At 42.7% G+C, this 20580-nt stretch overlaps 1 protein-coding gene across 6 annotated transcripts in view; it reads left to right on the forward strand.

The window, feature by feature from the left end:
• Positions 1 to 20580, forward strand: part of PRICKLE2 (prickle planar cell polarity protein 2) — a 305604-nt gene that overhangs the window by 142025 nt on the left and 142999 nt on the right. The window contains exon 1 of one of the 6 annotated variants that reach the window (XM_014859292.3): positions 15768 to 16057. The exons of the other annotated variants lie outside the window; for them this stretch is intronic. The gene's annotated coding sequence lies outside the window, so the exon portion shown is untranslated. Of the gene's footprint in view, positions 1 to 15767; positions 16058 to 20580 lie in introns of those variants that run through there. 6 annotated transcript variants of the gene reach the window in all.

The raw sequence follows: 20580 nt of genomic DNA on the forward strand, positions 1-20580 counted from the left end.
AAGCTAACCTTTCTGTTGATTGTGTAAAGTGAAGGAATTGTCACTTTAAAGATTAAAGTACAGTTAATGTCGTAGATACTTGATTATGATGAACTGAGGCTTTGGTAAAATTTCCTTGAATGACAAGGCTGTTAAAATATGCTCTTTAGTTTATAGTCAACTGATTTTTTTTTCTTATTTTCAATTTTAGAGAATAATAGCTCGGTAGGCATTTAATAACTATGTTTGCATAATTAAAGGAAAAGTATAAAAGATGCACATTAAGTTATAAATAGTTTGATAATAGCAAGATGAGGTGGAAGGTGAGAGGGAGGGAGGCAGAGACTCACTTTTCCTTTATATATATTATATTTAAAAAGCTTGTACTGCTTTTGTGACTCACGTGACTAACATAAAGTATATAAAGACTTGAGGAAGTGCATTACCTAAAAGTAATTTAAATAATAATGTGATCGAAGCTTATTCTTTACATTTTCAAAATTCCTTCTAAGAATTACATTGTATCAGTCAGAATTCTTCAGTGGAATTTGGTGCATGGGTGGCTGGGGGTACTTTTGATTTATTGCTTTCAGGATCCGAAAATGTATTCCTGTGGTTATTTCCTTAGGGCACAATAGTATTTTGTGATCTTGATCATTAATGTAATTGTGCACATTAAACAATGTTTTTCATAAATATCATATAAAATATATATTTCTGTAGAAGAAAAATAAAAAGAGTTGAGAATCAGTAGTGTGTAGTTTAAGAGCAGGTCCTCTGGAGCCAAACTGACTGGGTTTGGGTTCTGGCTCAGCCACATTCCAGCTATGTGACCTTGGGCTATCTACCAGATCCCTGTGTGCTTTGATTTCCTCATCTGTGAGATAAATGATAGTACTGCCCTCAAAGGGTTGTTGTAGGGAGTAAATGAGTTGGTTTATGTAAGGCACTTTGAAGAATGCCTGACACAATGTAAACACGGTATCAGCTAGCTTGTGCTGTGTAACAAAGCACTCCCAAATTGAGTAGCTTAAAATAACACTGGTTGGTTATTTCTCCTGATTCAGGTTGGCTGGGCAGTTCCTCTGGTCTGGGCCACTTTGGCTGGGGCTGCATAGTCCAAGATGGCTTTGCTTCATGTTTACTGTGGTGGCAGCTGGGACTATAGAAGCTGGGCTCGTTCACATGGTTGTGGCCACAGCATTCTCAACAGCAGCAAGAAGGCAAAGCCCAAATGTGCAATTGCTTCCCAAGCTTCTGCTTCTGTCATCTTTGCTGATATTACTTTGGTAAAGCAAGTTACAGAGCCAAGCCCAGAGTCAGTGTGGCAGAGGACTACTCAAGAGCATGGTTTCAGGCAGGGAAATTATTCAGACCATTTTTGCAGACAGTCTACTCCAAGCACTATATAAGCATTAGCTGGTGCTATTACTATTACTATTACTGTTATTAATATTAACTCTCCAAACATAAAGCTACTGGAAGTAAAGACATACTCAAGCAAAGCTCTTGAGTATGTCTTCAGTTAGTCATTAGCATTTGCCATTTCCCAATATTGTGGGAGCCTCAAAAATTAATACTTGCAACAAGAGAGTTTTTAAGAGAAGCTTATTCTGCAGGGCTGAAATTATTATTTTTGTTACAAACTGTAGCTGTCCCTACTGGTCTCCCCGGGAGCATTTTGCAGGTTATAAAATATAGCGATTACTATGGTAATCATATTGCAAGTATAAAATGGCTTTGACCTACTTGTTAAAATGCAGTGTGTATTAAAATAAAGACTGTGAGCTTAAAGCTAAATGAACTCAGAATAAAAACAGAATAACAAGTCCAAAGTACTAGAGAGATCTTCAAAGGAAAGAAGGGTATTTGATAAAGAGGATGCATTTTTCCTCATTGTCTCCATTTTCCCCTAGGTGTGATGACCTCTGGGAAATGACATCCGTCACAGAAAACGTTTCTGTTCTCTGCCTGACTTGCAGGCAGAAAATGTTTTTAGATGATAAGAGCTACCATTTGCGGAGTCGCTTACTTTCACCAGCTGTGCGCTGGATCTTTCAATACACTATTTCAGTTTCTCATCATGACACCTCCCGAAGGTAGAAATTATTATTTTTTTATAAATGAGGAAACTGAGGCTCAGAGAGTATAAATGATTTGCCCAAGCATGGGAATTCCTGCCCTCAGAGGCTTGGATTACTGAGAATACATGAATCAGGATATCCGAGACCTAAAAGAAATTGGTTACAATTACCCAAATCGATTTGGATATTGTACATTTGGACATTGACTTATTCATTTATTCAAGAAATATTGATTGTTTGCCTATTGTGTGTCAGACAGCATGCTGATTGCTGTGTTAGTCAACAGACAGGGTGCCCTAGAGGGTCTTCTGAGGTCGAGGAAGTCCTCCCAGATGTCCAAGACATGACTGGAGGGTGAGTGGGCGTTGCTCAAGGGGAGAGACTGAACTGTGTTTCACGTAACAGGAGTAGTCAGAGCAGGAAACCAGAGGACCTGCAAACAGGTAAGTTTAGCTAGAGCCAGAGGACAATTTTGATAAAGAAAATTGGCATTGTAAATAAGGGTCAGATCCTAAAGGTCTTTGTGAGTTGAGTTCCTTTATCTGAGGGCACTAGGGAGGTATAGAACAAGGAATGACGTGATTAGATGGAGCATTTAGCAAGTTCATTCCAGCCACAAATGGGATGGGATGGGATGGGATGGGATGGGGTGGGAGGGGAGGAGAGGCAGGATTTCTGGCAGTGAGTAAGACAGATGCAGCAACCTAGGAAAGAGAGAAGGGTGCCTGGACCAGGGCGTGGCAGCAGAAATAGAGAAGTGAACCATGGTGAGGGGTATTTAGAAGCTGTTTGGGATGTGGAGGGAGTGGAAGGAGTTAAGGATGAGTTCTGGTGTCTGACTTGGGAGTCTGGGTAGGTGGTTCCACTTAGGAAGAAAACTTGGAAGAGGACAATGTGTCCGTGGTGGACATGGAGATTTTGTGCCTGTGGGACTTCCAGGTGGAGATACTCAGAAGGTAGGTGGGACACTTGAGTCCGAACCTTAGGAGATATCTCTGAGAAGGAAAGGAGGTCTGAGGTCCTGAGCACTCTCTAAGCTAGAACCTCTGCCCCCTCCCCATCCTTCTTGCTCCTCATTTGACTTTATTTTGCCCCTCAGTACTTAATCATGTTATTTGCTTATTGTCTTTGTCCACCATAATAGAATATAGGCTCCATGAGAGCAAAGAATGTGTCTGTTTTGTTCCCTGCACATCCCCAACACGTAGAACAGTGCCTGGCACTAAACAAATCAGTCAGCTGATAGAGGGTGATAGATGCCACTGCAGGAAAGGGGAGTTTATCAGCTCGCCTTTGGAGAGTGTAGAAGAAGAGAGCCCAGGACAGAACCTTGAAGGACTCCACTAAGGACAGAGAAAGAGGAGCCTTCAGGGAAAACTGAGAAGATGCCTCCTGTCTTTGCTCTGAAGCTCTGAATGAAAAACATTCACCCCCCTCATATAGAGAATCAGTTATTATGAGTAATAACTTTCTACTTTTTATAATCCACCTCTCATAGTATATTTATATTTATATTCCATCTCTCACAGTATACATTTGCCAAATGTGAATCCTGCCTTCTCAAGTCCCTGGTACACTGCTTGCTAACTTGTGGTCCTCTGTTTGGTCTCATTGGCACAACTCACTAGGGAGTTAAATGAGGCCAGGGTGAAGGTTGACTTTTTATAGCTTGATAATTTTTATGCCACCCAGGAAAGCTGTGACTCCACAGCTTATAAGTTCAGGCTCTCAGTTTTGTCCATAATTATTTGTTCTTTTGCATAGATAATTTTGAGACATAATCAACCCCAAGCATCGCAATTATTAGAGTCATATTAATTGACCTGCTGATAATTACAGAAATGATAGAAAACAACAGATAGGCTGGCTGGTAAATTCAGGTCCCAGGAGCTCTAATTCTAGAACCCATCCTAGAAAGAAATCTGAAGATGAAAGCTTTAGACTACACATAGATGTTTTTTAAGTGTTCAATTATTTTGAATTTTCAATTCCATGGTGAAGAGCAATCCAGTCAGTAGGAAGAAGTGGTACCTTTAGATTTAACTTATTTTAGTTAATGATTTCTTTGTACTCCTCTGTGCTCATCACTTTCCTAGAGAAAAGGAAATTCTTGAAATTCTCTCGTCGCCCCTCCAGAGGAGGGTGGAATATTCAATGGACAATGCTAATGGAAGGCTCCCTTTTGGAAACCTCCCAAATTAGGTCTCCTAACTAGGAGACTAAACTCCAAGCCTGATAACTGGGCACCTCAAGCTTTACGTCTAGATGGGGAGGAGCAGCAAGAGAGTCTAAAATGCAGGGAGTGTTGAGACTTTTTGGCTGGCAACTCATAGTAACTGATCGGTCACTTGACCTTCAGAGTTAAGTGGCCCATGAAAGGTTACCATGACTCGAGAGTCATGATCACCCACGAAGTGTATCACCCATGATCAACCACGATCTCATGTAACTAATTATTGAAATACAAATGGTTCTTTTGAATGCTAGCACGTTGCTCCAAGGTAGTGCAATCACATTGTGAATTTCGGCAATAGTATGCCATACCTCTTTGTCCCCTGTGTGGAGGTGGAGACCTGTGGCCATCAACCAGTAATGATTTACTAAGTGTCTGCAATGGGCTTAACACTGCTGTAGGCATTGTGAGAAATTCAAAAGATCCTTGAAGAGATGACCACTATCTAGTTTTTGCAAGGGAGAGAGGGGGAGAAGAGCAGACAAAAACAAAACAGAACAAAAACATGCAACCATTCAGGAGACATTCAGTGGTGGATAGGATAGCAGTTTATCGACATGAGATGTTACAGAAAGAAGAAGGTTTGGGGCAGCAGTAGCAGTGTGAGAGAGGGTGTGGCGATTCAGGGCAACTTGAAATGGCCTGGCTTGCTCTCTGCGCGCCGTGGGGAGAGGCTTCCTGGAGGAGGAAGGGTTTAGCCTGGACCTGGGAACTCTGCGGGATTTAGGTTGTGTTCGTTTTCTGTTGCTGCATGGCAAATGACCACAAATCAAGCAGCTTAAAACGACGCCTAGTTATTACCTCACAGTTCTATGGGCTCGAAGTTCAGGCATGGAGTGGCTGGCGTCTCTGCTCAGGTTCTCCAAACGCTGAAATCCAGTGTGGACCATCTGCATTCTCATCTGCTCCTCTTCTGAGCTCGTTCAGTTCTGCTGTTGGCAGAATTCATTTCCTTGTGGTGGTGGGACCGAGATCTTTGTTTCCCTGCTAGCTATCAGCTAGGGGCCATTCTCAGCTCCTGAAAGCAACTTTTAGGTCCTTGCCAAGTGGCCCCGTCCATCTTCAAAGACAGTGACTGGCAATCTCCCACATGTCAAATACCCCTCACCCTTTGAATCTGTGCCTCCAGGAAGATTCCAGTCTCTCTTTAAAGGCTCACAGTATTAGGTCAGCCTCACGGAGGATAATCTCTTTATCTTAAGGTCAACCGATTTGGGACCTCAATTACAGCTGCAAAATCCCTCCACTGCCGCACCTAGATTAGTGTTTGATTGAAAAACTGGGAGAAGGTGTGTGTACCCCCAGGTTGGGAATCATGGGTGCTATGTCAGAATTCTGCCTACCACATGGCTAGATAGAAGGCATTTAATGTTCAAGCTGGTACCCAAATTAATTATCAAAATAATGGCTTCTAATGTCGATTGCGTACACAGCCTGGAATTGGGAAGCGGCCCTTTTAAGTAAATGAGCTTCAGAGTGGCCAGATGGTGCTCTAGAATTTGAGGGGCCTGACCAACTGGCTTATTTCATGATATAGGCCTAAGCTACCTCATTATGCTTCTTTCAGCCACTGGCAACCTCTTCCATCTGGCCCTTCTCTTCTTTTACACATACTTGCAAGCTTTCCCATTAGTCCACGTTGTCTGTGGGATGGTTCTGCTGCTCAGGGGCATTTGGCAGTATCTGGAGATATTTTTGGTTGTCATAGCCAGGGGGCATGCTACTGGCATCTAGTGGGTAGAGGTCAGGGATGTTGCTAAACATCCTACATGCACAGGACAGCCCCCTATAGCAAAGAATTATCTGGTCCCTAATGGCAATGGTGCCAAACTCTGATTAGTTCTATGTAATGTCTCTCTCCTTCTGAGTCTTTTTCAAGCCTCCATCATTTCGCCTATACTATTGCATCTGCCAGACAGTGCTTCTCCCCTCTCCATTTCAAGGATTACTCATTCGTCAAGGCTTGCTGTTAACGTTACCTTCTTGTGCTGGTCCAAGTCACTCTCCCCCTGTTCCTGAGCACTTCTTCATACCCGGGCTACAGCACTCAGTGCTTTGTTTTATGTATGTATCTATAACATAGACCTGTCTCTCTCCCACCAGACTGAGTTCCTCTTGAGTGTAAACTGTGTCTTTTTTATATCTGTGTCCCCAGGGCTTATGACCATGATGTTTTGTATATAGTAGATACTCAGTAAGTGTAGGGTGGACAGGGGGATGGATAAATGTTTGGGTGCATGAAAAGTTCATAGAAGTAAACTATGATTAGCTCTCAGTTTCCTCTCTGCCTTTCTTCTGAATGTCTCTCATGACTAGAATCCAGCAGCTGATCTGCATATTGGCCAGAGTGATTAGTACATGTGAGGAGGCGCATCTCAGGGATCTGGAACCAGGACTGCCTGGGTTTGAATCCCATCCCAACAAGCTGTGTTACTACAGGCAGTTTCCTTTTCTGTGCCTCAGTTTCCTCCTCTGAAAAATGGGTTTCATCACAATCCCTACTTCAAAGGGCTATTGCAAGGATTCAGTGAGAGAGTTCATGTAAAGCAGAGTGGGAGGAAATTGCATAATGCTTCTTTGTTTTCCAAATGCCTGATTAATGAACTTCCCGAGAAAACCAGTGGATGCAGATAGATCAGCGTGACTGAATGTGGCATATACCTCCAAAGTAACTGCCTGAAAATGTAGGGCCAAAAATTGTGTCCATGCCACCAAGAAAAGAGATGTCAAGATTTAGGCCTGGAAAATGAAAATGCTGATACCTACATCTCATATCCATACAAATTACCTGTTCTAGAAATGCTCTTAAGAGCTTGAGAGTCATCAATTTCCCCTGTGAACTGGAAGGTTTCCATTTTTGATTTGGTATCAGTCAATCTGAGATAGTATAAATATTTCCAGTCCTTTCTTACCTCCCCCAAATATAATCAAGAGATTCTACCCAGTCTTTAGGTATCATTCATCAATTTTTTTAAAAACCTACTGATGACATAATGGAAAAATAATGAAAATATTGGTTTGGTTTTAAGAAGGCTTTAGAAATCCGAGTTCCAGGCCCTCTCCCAAACATAATGAATTTGCATTTCCAGGGTTGGGGCCCAGGAATCTGCAGAATTGACAAAACCCCAGGTAATCCTTGTATAGACACAGTTCAGAATTTGGAAACTAGTAGACTAGATGCTACACGGCATTAGGAAGCAGATTGAAGATCCCAAATTTCTGCACAGATAGGGATAATAGGCTGAATTAAAAAATAAATAAATGAATAGGCCCCGCAGTTGGAGCCAGAAACCCAACTCCCCAGATGTAGAATAAAGTAGATGGAGTCTAGTGAGAGATGCGTGGAGGAAAAAGAAAAAAAAAAATCCCTAAACAGGTTTTGGTCAGCAGCTCAGTGTGAATCAAATTGATGAGACCTCAGAATCACCATGTCAGAAACAAGAGGGGCATAAATCACTTTCCCCTGAACATGTTTCTCTGAAAAGCATAGAGGTTTTCTTACATGATCATTTCTTACGTAACAGCACTGACAGTAATTCCTTGTTCTAATTTACTTGGGGTGTCACATTTTGAGTGGCTGGGGTGTAAAGGGTTTGAAACCATGTTAATAGAAGTAGGTTGATGGAAGACAAGGCTCAGGTTTTTGAAGGATGTTGAGTGGACGTGTTGGCTGGACTGGCTCTCTGTGACCCACGTTGGTGGAGTGTTGGCTGCCAGCTTACTGTAAGGAAGAACTTAAACCAGGAGCCAGCTGTCTCGTGATGAACGGAGCTGCCTCAGGAGTTCTCTCTCCTGGAGAGGTGGAGTGTGAGACCCAGTAGAAAGGTTTATTTCATTCATTTTATGAATATTTATCAAGTGCCTGTTATGTTAGTTGCAGAGGATGCTGTGAAGAACAAGACGGATGTAACCCCTTCGCTCATGTAGGTTCCAATCCAAAGCGCTGTTTCCCAAAATGGGAGATGGTGCTGGGTGGTACAGAGTCAGTCCATTAACTAACATTGAGTTACACATAATTAAAAAGAATTCTCTTTGCAGTCTTCTGAACTGTGTAACTACATCAAAGAGGAGATCTCATTTGGGGGCTAGAGTTGCCATTTTTCTAAAACTTGATCATCTTCCTTTCTAATGAAGAAAGAGCAACTTCACAGTCACAGCCTTTTGTAGGCCATGGTACCTCAGTAACTATTTTTTGAGTAATTTGTTAAACATCTTTACAAAAACAAGTAAGACAACAGGAAAATATTTAATATAGGATTAATTAAAACCAGAGTGATACTAAGGATGGTTTTAACTTTTGGCTTTTTGGCTGTTTTTGTTTTCCAGTTTTTATATTTGCCTAAAATAAAATTCACTCCTAGGTTTACAGTTTGATGAGTTTTTTATAAATGCATACAGTCATGTAACCTCTCCCCTGATCAAGATACACACCGGTTCTCTCACCTTCCAAATTTTTCTCATGCTACTCAGTCCCACCTCCCATCTCCAACTCTCGGCAACTGCTGATTTGCTTTCTGTTCCTGTAATTTTGACCTTTTCTGGAATGTCATATAATGGAATCAGACAATAGGGAGCCTTTTCAGTCTGGCTTCTTTCAGTTGGCATAATGCATTTGAGATTTATCTACCTTGTTGCATATATTTGTTCCTTTTAATTGCTGAGTAGTATTCCATTGTGTGGATGTACCACAATTTGTTTATTCATTATAAATAAGAAGGTAAGGCAAATTCAATATGACAAATCATGAACATGATGTTTAGTAAAAGCAGATTTGGCAGAAATCCTGAAGGTGATATGTCAATGAAGGAGTCTTGGGGGATAAAACTAATCTGACCAATTTATGCATTAAAGAGTTATTTGTAGGGGCTACCCCAGTGGCATAGTGTTTAAGTTCATGTGCTCCACTTTGGCGGCCCAGGGTTCACGGGTTTGGATCCCAGGCACGGACCTATGCACAATTTATCAAGCCATGGTGTGGCAGGCATCCCACATATAAAGTAGAGGAAGATGGGCATGGATGTTAACTCAGGGCTAATCTTCCTCAAAAAGAAAAAATTATTTGTGGTGGGTCATCTTTTAATTTCTTGCCCAACCTTCAACAGTGTATTTGAAGTGTAAATAGTTTCCTGTCACCCTAAATCAGAACATACCTTTTGGGGCCTCTGGATAAACCCAGTGGTCTCTAGAACATCCTATTCATATTTTCAGTCATTCATTCATTCCTTCCTTTCCTTCATTCCTCCTTCTCCTCATTCTTATCATCTCTCTCCCTCTCTCTCTCTCTCTCTCTCTCCCCCCTCCCTCCCCTCCCACATCCCCTCCCCCTAATATTGCATTAGAGTTTACGTAACTGAATTAATTAGACCTCTTTCTCAAGGAGTTGGTTTTCCATAAAATTCACTTTGCAGTTGGCATGACAGAAGAGCTGGCATATTAATCAAATGCTACAATTTGTTCTTTGTATCTGAATCAGGCTGGAGTTGGGCTTCCTGCTTATCTGTTGTCCGTTTATACCATTCTGTGCTCTGCAGCAAATGAGCCTGGATTCATTGTGATTGGGCTGGGCGATGGCTGTGAGCGTTGATAGATTGGGCGTGGAAATGCTTAACAGGGACAGACCCTATCTCCTTAGTTAGTGTTACAGAGTCCCCAGGATATAAGGTGTCTGTATGAAAATAAATAAGGGCTTTTCTTTTCCTTTCTTTGGCTGATGATATCTGTACCATTTAATAGAATAAAATGATAAAAATCTTTGTCCTTTCTTAAATTACATGTTAATTGCTGTTCTATGAATTTGTTCATTTTGTATTTCTGAAATATATTCACTTTATAGACATTTCTATCCCTCAACATTTTAAATCCTCAAGCATACTCAAATTATATATATTTAATATAATCTTGTGTGTGTCAGGGAGGGGTGGAGGAATGCACTTTGCAGCTAACCAGGAAATCAAAGTCAGTAGCTTTCTCCATTTAGTCAGTTTGCTGCAGAATACAAAGGCTGCTAAAGGATTTCAGTGCATATCTTAAAAGCTCATCAGAAATATTCCAAGCTATAGATTTTTTTCCTCTCTCTCAGCAACGTTTCAGATATGAAGGTTCTCCTCGGTTGCCCCTGCTGGTGTTGCTGACTTTAAAATGCCACAGGAAGAAAGAAAGATTTGTTCTGTTTTCTCATCTGTAGAATGAAGAGGTTGGACTAGCTGGGAGATGTCAAATTTATAGCACTAGTGCTGTCGCTCCTTCTCCATCCACCTGACAGACATCACTAATCAATCACAGCATGCTTTCCTGCCATATGTAGCCTCAGACTTCTAGTCAAGTCAGCACTCCGGGAAGCCACTACTAATCAATCAGCGTTAGCCCAAGAGATGAAATCTATTTGCCATTCTGAAACATGATGGTGTTTAATCTCTAGTGCAAACTTAAGATGGTTTATGAAGGTTAGATCACCGTTGCGTGGTAGAAGGAGGGATGTTGGAGGGCATGGACAGTTTCATGTGAAGAGGATTTCAGATCACTACATTTTATGCACCTTGAAGGCAGGCATCATATTTTATTCATGTTTTTTGTGTTTACCCAGCCTACAAGGCCAACCCTTTCTCATAGTAGATATTAGATAAGTGTTTGTTAAATGGTGCATGAAGGAATGAATGGAAAGCATGTCCTTGGCCAATTCTTTCCTCTCTAAGACTGCACAGTTCAGTGCTCCTTCTAAAGGGCAGGCACAAGCCTTGCCATTATAGAATTTCATCTACTTTAATTCAGGCCTTTCCTGCAGCTTGGCTGGATGGCTTTGCATTCTTATCTGCCAAGCATTGGCAGAGGCCAGCAACTTGGCATCTTTGGTTGGACTTTACAAGTAGTTTCCTCTCCATCCATCATCCCAGTCATTCACAAACCTATTGAGTAATACTGAGGAGGGTCCATCTATTCCTTCTTCTCGCTAGACTCTGAATTCTTTCAACTTGATTTGTGGTTGGGAATCTGAAGGTTATAGCATGATAATGTGCCTTTTGCAAGGTAGATAACGCAGTAAACATTCCATATTCCTCAAGATAGTTTCATGAAAACAGGCTGAAACCTCGGTCATCTTCAGCTTTTAGAAGAAAATCAGCTTTTAAACAGGAGGTCTTTTTTCCACCCAGGCAATGGATTTCATCTAATAATAGGACTAGCTACATATTTAGTAAAAATCAATTATAGGCCAGGCATTCCACTAAATGCTTTGCGTATATCATCCCTAAACCTCAAAACAACCCAAGACTAGTGATATGAATTCCATTTTACAGATGGGACAAATGAAGCTTGGAGAAGTTACGTAACTTGGCCACAGTCACAAGATAATAAGCGACAGTACTGGGATTTAAAGGCAGGCTTAACTCTAAAGTGTTTTTCCCTGAAGATACCAGCTCTGTCTGTGCAGATGTTACCTCCTCCAGGAAGTCTTCCCTGAGGTACCACCTCTCCTTGCAAGGCTGCTTGAGATGATCTTCCTCTGTGTTTCTATAGCAGTTTATACTTCCTTAGTATGACACTGTCCTTTCCGTGATGGGCTGTTTATCTGCTGCTACCACCACCACAGCAAGATTCTTGAGGACAGGGGCCTAGTGTTTGTTTGTCTGCCTCTTTTGTTTGTTGGCTGAGTGAATACATCTTTTCCAGGCAGTGTTGGCCACTTGGCCTTGGCACATGGGCACCATATATAATGTACAGCTACGCCTTCAAGAACCTACTATCGTTCAAAATTCATTATACTTGGGGATGAAAGATTTAAGGAAATATAGTCCAGCTCTAAATGTGGACGGCAGAGCTGCTTCTCTTCTACACTACAAAGTGCCTTCTGCTTACTCTGTCGTGGCATTATTAAACTGTTTCATTTGTCCTTGCTTCAGTTTTTTAGTAACTGTACTTTTATGAATAATTAATACATGCAGATGTTCTTATGTTTATTTATCTATCCTGCTTGAGATGCCTTGTGCTTCTTGAATTGGAGGATTCATGAGTTTTATAAATTCTAGAAATTTTTCAGCCATTCTCTCTCTCTTCAATTTCTCTATTTTCTCCCAATGGAACTCTTATTAGACATATGTTGGGCCTTCCATTCTATCCTCCACATCTCTTCACCAATCTTTCATATTTTTCAACTCTTTATCCCTTGTGCTTCATTTTCTGTAATGTCCTGAGATCTATATTTCTCTCTTCAGCAGTATATAACCTTCTGTTTAACCTATCAGTTGAGTTTTTAATTTTAATGAATCTATGGGGAGAGATAGGCGTTGGGTCTTGTTCTTTTTTAGGATTTCAATTCTAGTTTTAATGTTTTTAATCATTTTAAGCTTTATTTCATGTTCTTTTTCAGAATGTTGTTTTATGACCTCTAGCTCTTGAGCCTCTGATCCTCGTATTTGTTGACTTGTGACTTGTCAGTTTCCTGAGCATTATGTAATTTGCTATTGGGAGTTCATGCTTTGCAGGGCCAGGTGTAGCCTGGGTTACGGAACTGGCTCTCGTGGGGCAATTTTTCACTTTCTTCTGTGAGGCATTCTTGAGATGTCATGAACAGGACCAATTTTTCTATTAATTTTTCAGTTAGAGTTTCCTGATTCTGACTTTTGTTACTCATACTCCATTCTCAAGGAAGGCACAGCCTAGAGTTTTTAATTCTCAGCTTAAACTTTTCCCTCCTACTCAGAACACAGGTAGAGGCAGACAAGGTTCATTGGGCTGGCTGATACAGTTTTTCTAATCTATTTGTTCATTGAGGGTGCAGCCCTCAGTGAGTGTTCCTGGTTTTCTGGAGAGGTCTCAGAGCAACTTCCTGTTTCTCCTTGCCCCAAGGCCTTGTCTTCTCTACTGTTTGGGCATTAACATCCTAGCCCCCAGGGAACAGAGACAATTTTTTCCCCTGCTGCCAACCACCTTCCTCTCTTCCTCCTAGCCACAGTATGAGTTTGCATGCTCACCATTGTTATTTTCAGTTACCTCTTTATTTCTACCACCTGGGTATTTGCTTTTCTTTATTGTGAATCAGTTAAGCACTTAAAAGAATTTTGGTTATAGTTCATCTAGGGTTGGAATTTTCAGATTGTGATCATTTGCCATCTTGCCAGCACCAGCAGCTTATTTCAAGCTCATGGTAACATATTCAAATAATACACAAGGATATATGATGAAATATTAGTCTCCTTCCCATCTTAGACCTGCCTAGTTCTCAAACCACCTTTCTAGATGTAGTACCCTTTACCATTTGCTTAGGTATCATTCTAGAAGCATTTTATGCGTATAAATATACATATGTATACACAAGACATGAAAATGTATTTATGCAAGTGGGAATATGTTTTACCTTCTATGCTATACTTCACAATATATTTTAGTGTTCATTGTTTACTAGTCCACTAAGCTTTCTGCCTCTTTATTTCCTCAAGACTGTATAGTATTCCATGAAATGGATGTACAGTAATTGATTTAACCACTTCCCCTATTTTTACTGAATAATTTTCAGTTATTTTGATTCTATAAACTATCCTACAATAAACGTTCCTGTACATATGTCTTTGCTTGAGTATTGTTTAAAATAATTTTATTTGTCCGTCTGTTTCTCTCTTCCTGCCCCCAACCAGTGATGGTTAATTTTACGTGTCAACTTCACTGGGCTAAGGGATGCCCAGACAGCTGGTCAACATTATTTTTGAGTGTGTCTGTGAGGGTGTCTGTGGAAGAGATCTGAATCAGTAGACTTCTTGAAGAAGATCCCCCTCACCAACGTGGGCCAGCATCATCCAGTTTGTTGAGGACCTGAGTAGAACAAAAAGGCAGAGGAAGGGTCCGTTTGCTCTCTCTGCTCAAGCTGGGACATCCGTATTCTTCTGCTCTCGGGCATTGGCACTCCTGGTTCTCAGAATTCAGGACTCACCCTGGGACTTACACCACTGGCCCCTGATTCTCAGGCTTTGCGCTCAGACTGAATTACACCAGTGGCTTTTTTCCTTCTCCTGCAGACTACCAGACTGTGGGACTTCTCAGCCTTCATAGCCATGCAAGTCAATTCCTATAATAAATCTCCTCATATCTATATATTTATATATAGACCCTATTGGTTCTGTTTCTCTGGAAAATTCTGACTAATATACACTCTCACCCCTACTATGAGTTCTTTGTGGTCAAGGATTTTATCTTTCATTGGGTGACCTCAGCACCTGGCATGAGGCCTGGCACTGAGTCAGCACTTAATTCATGTCTCTTTCATGGATGACTGTGTACTCACCAAGAAGCCAAACCAGCAGTCAGACTAGTCCCAACCTCCAGCAAATGTATTTTGATCTCAATAATAACGGCAGCTATTGACTATTCGGTAATCTAAAGCTATGGACTGAGCACCTCCTCTAGTTCAGACATAAGCTAATGCAATCTTTACCACAACCCTGTGAGATGGGAGATGCCATGGTCATGCTTTACAAAAAAGGAAACTGTGGCACGGATTTACATAGGTAGTGAGAGGTGGAGACACACTTTTTTTTTTTTGAGGAAGATTAGCCGTGAGCTAACTACTGCCAATCCTCCTCTTTTTGCTGAGGAAGACTGGCCCTGAGCTAACATCCATGCCCATCTTCCTCCACTTTATACGTGGGACGCCTACCACAGCATGGCTTTTGCCAAGCGGTGCCATGTCCGACCCGGATCCGAACCGCCAAACCCTGGGCCGCAAGAAGCAGAACGCGCAAACTTAACCGCTGTGTCACTGGGCGGATGCCCGAGACACAGGCGTGTCTGAAATTATCACCTGGCCTCTTGAATATTGCCTCTTAATTTTAACATTTGTATTGTCACAGGCAGCATAGGATGTATTTCATTGTTCATTCCTTCCTTCCTTCATTTCCGTCATTCATTCAACCAACAAATATTTACTGAGAGCTCACAATGTTCCAGGCCAGGAGTGATACAGCTTGATGATGACTGATGATAACATCCCTGCTGTGGTGGAACTTACAGTAAAGGGAGAGACAGGTAACGCCAAAGAGTGGAAGTGTGGTGATTGTCTGGAAGCGGGGAGAATGGGGAGGCTTTAGAAGCACATAGCTTGGGGGTTCTTCCCAGGAACAGAGGGTTTCCAGCATCTGTGATGAATTGGATGAGACTTGAAGGATGAGTGAGTTGGGGGGAAGCGGATGGGAGCAGTGAGGCCTGGGGGTCCCGCATGTCCCCTGTCTTCCTCTACGCTCTGCACAGTATAATCTTGCTCTTCCAGCCACCGCCAGCTCTCAGGACCTCTGCATGCAAGGGCCCGAGAGCCTGTGTCCTTCTGCTTCTGAAAGGTGGCTGCACACCTCCCCCAACCCCATCATCCCGTTCTAATTTTAAAGCAGTAGCTCCCTTGATTGAAATCTCAATTTGGGAACAGGCCTGGGATTGGCCTGTGGCTCGGAATTTTCACCAATAAGCGGAGCGGGAGGTGGGGAGGCGTCCCTTTAAGCAGCCGGGAGGCAGCCTGGAGAGCTTGGAGCTTCTCTCTCCAGGACCTGAGCGATTTTCCTGGATCCACAGCTGCGCACAGAGCAGCTGCCACCGCCCTGGGAATGTCAGCCCCCTTGCGCGGAGCCCCTGCAGGGCCCCCTCTGGCTCCGGGCAGTTGGCGGCAGACGCCCCGCTGGGCTTCTTAGCCGCAGCGCACCCCCAGGCCCTGGGTCTGCGGCCCCCTTCCCCCATTTCCCCGGCCGGCCAAGGCGCCGCAGCGGCGAGCAATGCAGGGCTGAGCTGGGTAAGTGGCCCCCCGGGGCCCGGACGCACGGAAGGGGGCGCTGGGGCGCGTTTGCTCCTGGTTTTCAGGACCCTCCTATGGAAAACGGGTCTTGAACTGGGAAACTAACCTGGGACAGTAGCTGCCTTGCCACACACACACTGGGGAGGTCCTGAGCTCTGGGGAGTAGACCCAGGGATCATTTTGGTCTGAGTGTCTGCCAGCTTTTGCGCAGCCACTTCATTAATCAATAATAATAATATAATCATGAGGAGGGGATAATATGGTATTAAGACTTCTTTGGGGGAAACATTTAAACTTCACCGAACTTGCTTTTTAAATAATCTTTATTTTCTTACAATTCGTTTCCCTCATATTTAAAATGTATTTGTTGCTCACGACCTACTTATTTATTTCACTTACGCTACCAAAAAATCTTTTTTAATGTCTCCAGGAAGGTTTACTTTAAAAAATTATTTACTTCTACCACACTCTTTATTGCTGGTTTTCCTAGAACTTTCAAATTCTTTCCTTTTCTCCTCGGTGGATTTCCGTAATTAAGCAACTGTGGATTTGTTAATTTAGTCTGTCTGAATTGGGGTGGGTGAGAGGGCCCTCCCCTCCCCCGGCCCTGGCTTTCCTAGCTTACCTAGGGGAATCTATAGGATGGAGAAAGCTGTTGGGGGCGGGTGGCGCATAGTTAATTGGAACCCTCTCTCCGAGGGTTCCAAATGTACCCTCTCAGCTGCTAGGAGAGTCAGAACTTGGTGAGATGGGGATCACGCAAATCCAGGGTGCCTAGGCAGCTGTATCCTGCGAAATTTTAAAACCAAAATAATCCCTACGGACTGGGGTGAGGGGTAAGGTTTGTTTAAAAAACGCAGTTTCAGTTCCTTCCCCTCCCTTCCCAATATGTTTGCTTTTGTGTACCTAAGCAAGAAGTTGGAAGCCTAATGCAGAGGATCAGAGTTGCTTTTTTTTTTTTTTTAAAGATGAGGCAGCTGGAAGAAATGCCTTCCAAAATTGGAGCAAAGTCTGATGCATGGATTGCCAAACTCCATTTCCACCCATATTAAATTATTTTGGCTTTTAGCGACCCTCGTGTTGCTGGGTTGGCCTTTATTTGCACTTGTTTAGGTGGTTTGAATCATTTGTATACTTTGGGTTCCCTGCTTTCTGCAAACAGATGTTTCTATCTGTGCAGCTAGTTGAGTAATTAGAGAGATGGACATGGCCCTGTGTGTACAGACAGAACAAATACCACTTGGGGAGGATTTGGACCTTTCCTTTTCAAATCATCAATTGCCAAATCTTCCCAGCCGTTGGGCAATTCAGATAAAGGTGTCAAGTGAGCTGAGCAGTGAAGAATTTATATGTGCAGCTAATTCTGCTCGTCCTACAATAAAACATCTTCCCGTGGGGCCAAAAAGTGGGGGTGGGGGGAGGCTTATAAAAATGATCCTGTGTTCTTAGTCACTGACTACCCGGCTCTCCCTGGATTTCTGAGAACCTGCCAGGAGAAACTGTTGACTGGATGGAAGTTTCAAGAAATGCAGAACAGAAATCAGTACAAGCCCTCCTTAAGCGACTTTTATTTCTGTTTGGAGGAAAAGAACACTTTGTTAGAATAACAAATCGTGGCTGCTTTTCAAGAGCAGAAAACGGTTTTTGTTCTGAAGGCAGATTCCTTTTAAGAGTGTGAATCATTTGGTTTAGGGTTTTTTTTTTTCTTTTGCGGTGGAGGCTTGGAGATGATTAAACGTCCTGTCTGCAGGAAATTACCAGGAGATTTGAGTATTTTCCTGAATCAGCCTCAGATGGTACACAGCTTTGGGTGTAATACAAGAAAGCTCTGTTACTAGGCAATCTTTCTACGGTGATACCTTCGGCCTCTCTCAGTCTTTCAAGCTTCTCCATCAACAAGCCTTTTATTTTTTTATTTTTGGGGTTGTGCTCCCATGTAAGAAACCGAAATAACTCTCTTGTTGCCTTCATAAGCTTTTTGAGATGCAACTTATTTTTGAGACAGTTTTATCGAGCCCACTTCCCCATTGGCCGCCTCCCACTAGCCTCGGCAGGAAGAGCTCTTGGCTCCTTTCCCCAAGATTTCCTTTAAGCCTGGATTGTTATCCTTAGGGACACAGATGTCTCAAGAAATGAGATGCAAAGGTTTGAACTAGCGCTCACCAATTCGGTGGTGACATTTATGGTCTTCGTAGAGCTGTTTGCAGAGAAGGCAGAGTGGTTCTGTGTTGGGTTTACCCTAAAGTGCATGAGCCATGTGGAGAATGGGCAATTAAAGCACCGTGAGGGACAACCGAGGGACACAACATCCTGTTTTGTGTAGTCGTGCTTCCAGAGATCTGCAGTTTTTAATAATTTGGAAAACCAAGTCTCAGAGATGCTGTGTTCCCCAAGCTATTTTTCTTAATCATTCCTGAACAATACCCAGTGACATTAAGCACTTCCTAGCCATATCATCAAATAGGAGAGCTCCGGGTGCATATAAACTCAGTGTGATATTCCATTGTCAATGAGAGGAAGCAGAGGGAATAATTTTTTTAGCTACCAAAACACAGAATGGTAATCCTCTTTGAATATAATGAAACACTATGGAAATTGTAGTGTGAGTTTAAATGCAATGTTCCAAAAAAGTTTCTTTGCTATTTTTTATTTTCTCAAAATCTAAATGGCAAGGGGTTCTTTCTCAGGATACTTAGCATTTGATTACCATGCAGTATTTTTTTCTTTTTGGTGACATTCTGTTTTCATATCCTGCTGCTCTGTGTGACAAGCAGAGGAAGACTCATTCTTGCAAAGATTGTATCTGGACGTCTTCCAGAAGAATGGGAGATGTAGGGGCGGCGGAGGGGACAGACAGATGCAGGTACTGTGGGACTCAATGTCTGGGAAAACTCATGAATGATTTCCCTGCCAGGTTAGCCCAGAGGCCCTTGAGAATTGCTTGACATGTGACTTTAACAGCCAGCCTGTGTCGAGAAATCATTGTACCCATCCCGAGGGTCTCCCTTCTCACAAGGCACCTACCCAGGCAAGATGCCAATCTACAGGGAGCGTGTACGTGACATTGCTTGTCACATCTTTGAGCATTTGTTCCTCTGTCTTTTTCTTTTAAAAAAACTATGACTATTTGCTTTCTTGGGAACGCTTGCAAAAGGTTACTTTACATTCACCGAGGCTGCTGTAATTACTCCCAAAAAGTTTAATTTTTCTAATGTTTGAGGCTTTGGTCAGGCTTTTGAGGACGAGCAAGGATCTGTTGAGTTGGATTTCAGATAAATTCAAATTTTAAACACTAGGCTGGGGGCCGGCCCCATGGCCTAGTGGTTAAGTTCACGCGCTCCACTGTGGTGGCCCAGGGTTTCACCAGTTCGAATCCTGGGCACAGACATGGCACTGCTCATCAAGCCATGCTGAGGCGGCATCCCACATGCCACGACTGGAAGGACCCACAGCTAAGAATATACCAACCATGTACTCGGGGGCCTTTGGGGAGAAAAAGGAAAAAAAATAAAATAAAAACAAAAACACTAGGCTGTCCAGCCTGGAGAAAAGGTCTTGTTTTTGTGTATTATAATAATAATAATAATAAACAGAAAGATAGCTGTTAACTTAGTGAGTTTTGGCCAAGCACAGACTAGATGTTTTATCAATCTGTCTCAGTTTTTACTGCACATAAGAATATCCTTCAGAGAGTCTGTTTCAGTAGGTCTGTGGTAAGACCCGGAAATCTGCATTTTAAGAAGCATCCCAGGGGGGACCTTGAACACTATCTTGAGATGCACTGCTTTTTGTTCATTATTGTTTAAAATCCTCATAATAACCCTATGGAGTAGGTGCTATGATCATCCCTATTTCACAGATGAGGAAGGATAGGCTCAGAGTGGTTCAGTCACTCTTCTTGGTTGCACAGCTACTCAGAGGCCATGCAGGAGACCTGAACCTTGTGACTGTCCAACTCCAGAGTCCATGCTTTCGAGCTTATGCTATTGGTGGTTGGTGTGTGTGTGTGTGGGGGGGGGGTCTTCTCTTTACAATTTGGACCTAAGGAGCCCTCTCTGCAACTCTCTGCTAAAGACCCCTTCTCTACGATGCTGGCGTTCTTTAAGCAGCAGCCCATGGGGGCCCCTTTTATGCAGTGTGCTGTGGCAGAGTTTAGGGAGACTGCATAGAGGTGTAGGCATTAATGTTAATGCTTCAGGAGCGTCCAGCTGATTTGTCTTGAGTTCTCTGACTGCTGAGCCAAGGCGACTCCAGAGCAGATTGATTGATTTGTGAAGGGCTTTTAAATCTTCCACCTTTTGGAGTGCTTAAGGCAGCTCTGTCCCCTTCCATGGCCCCATCCACAGTTCCCAGTGCCTTCCTTTCTTCTGATCCATACATTTCCCACAGGATCCTCCCACAAGGCCCTTCACAGTTCACATGCCCAAGATTTTCCTAATGCCCATGACTGGAGCCCACCTGAAGCCCCTCTTTTCCCCCCATTTTCTGCATAAAGCCCCCCTCCCCCCCATTAGATTCCT

The sequence above is a fragment of the Equus asinus genome, chromosome 21, assembly GCF_041296235.1.
Source record: "Equus asinus isolate D_3611 breed Donkey chromosome 21, EquAss-T2T_v2, whole genome shotgun sequence".
Lineage (NCBI taxonomy): Eukaryota > Metazoa > Chordata > Mammalia > Perissodactyla > Equidae > Equus > Equus asinus.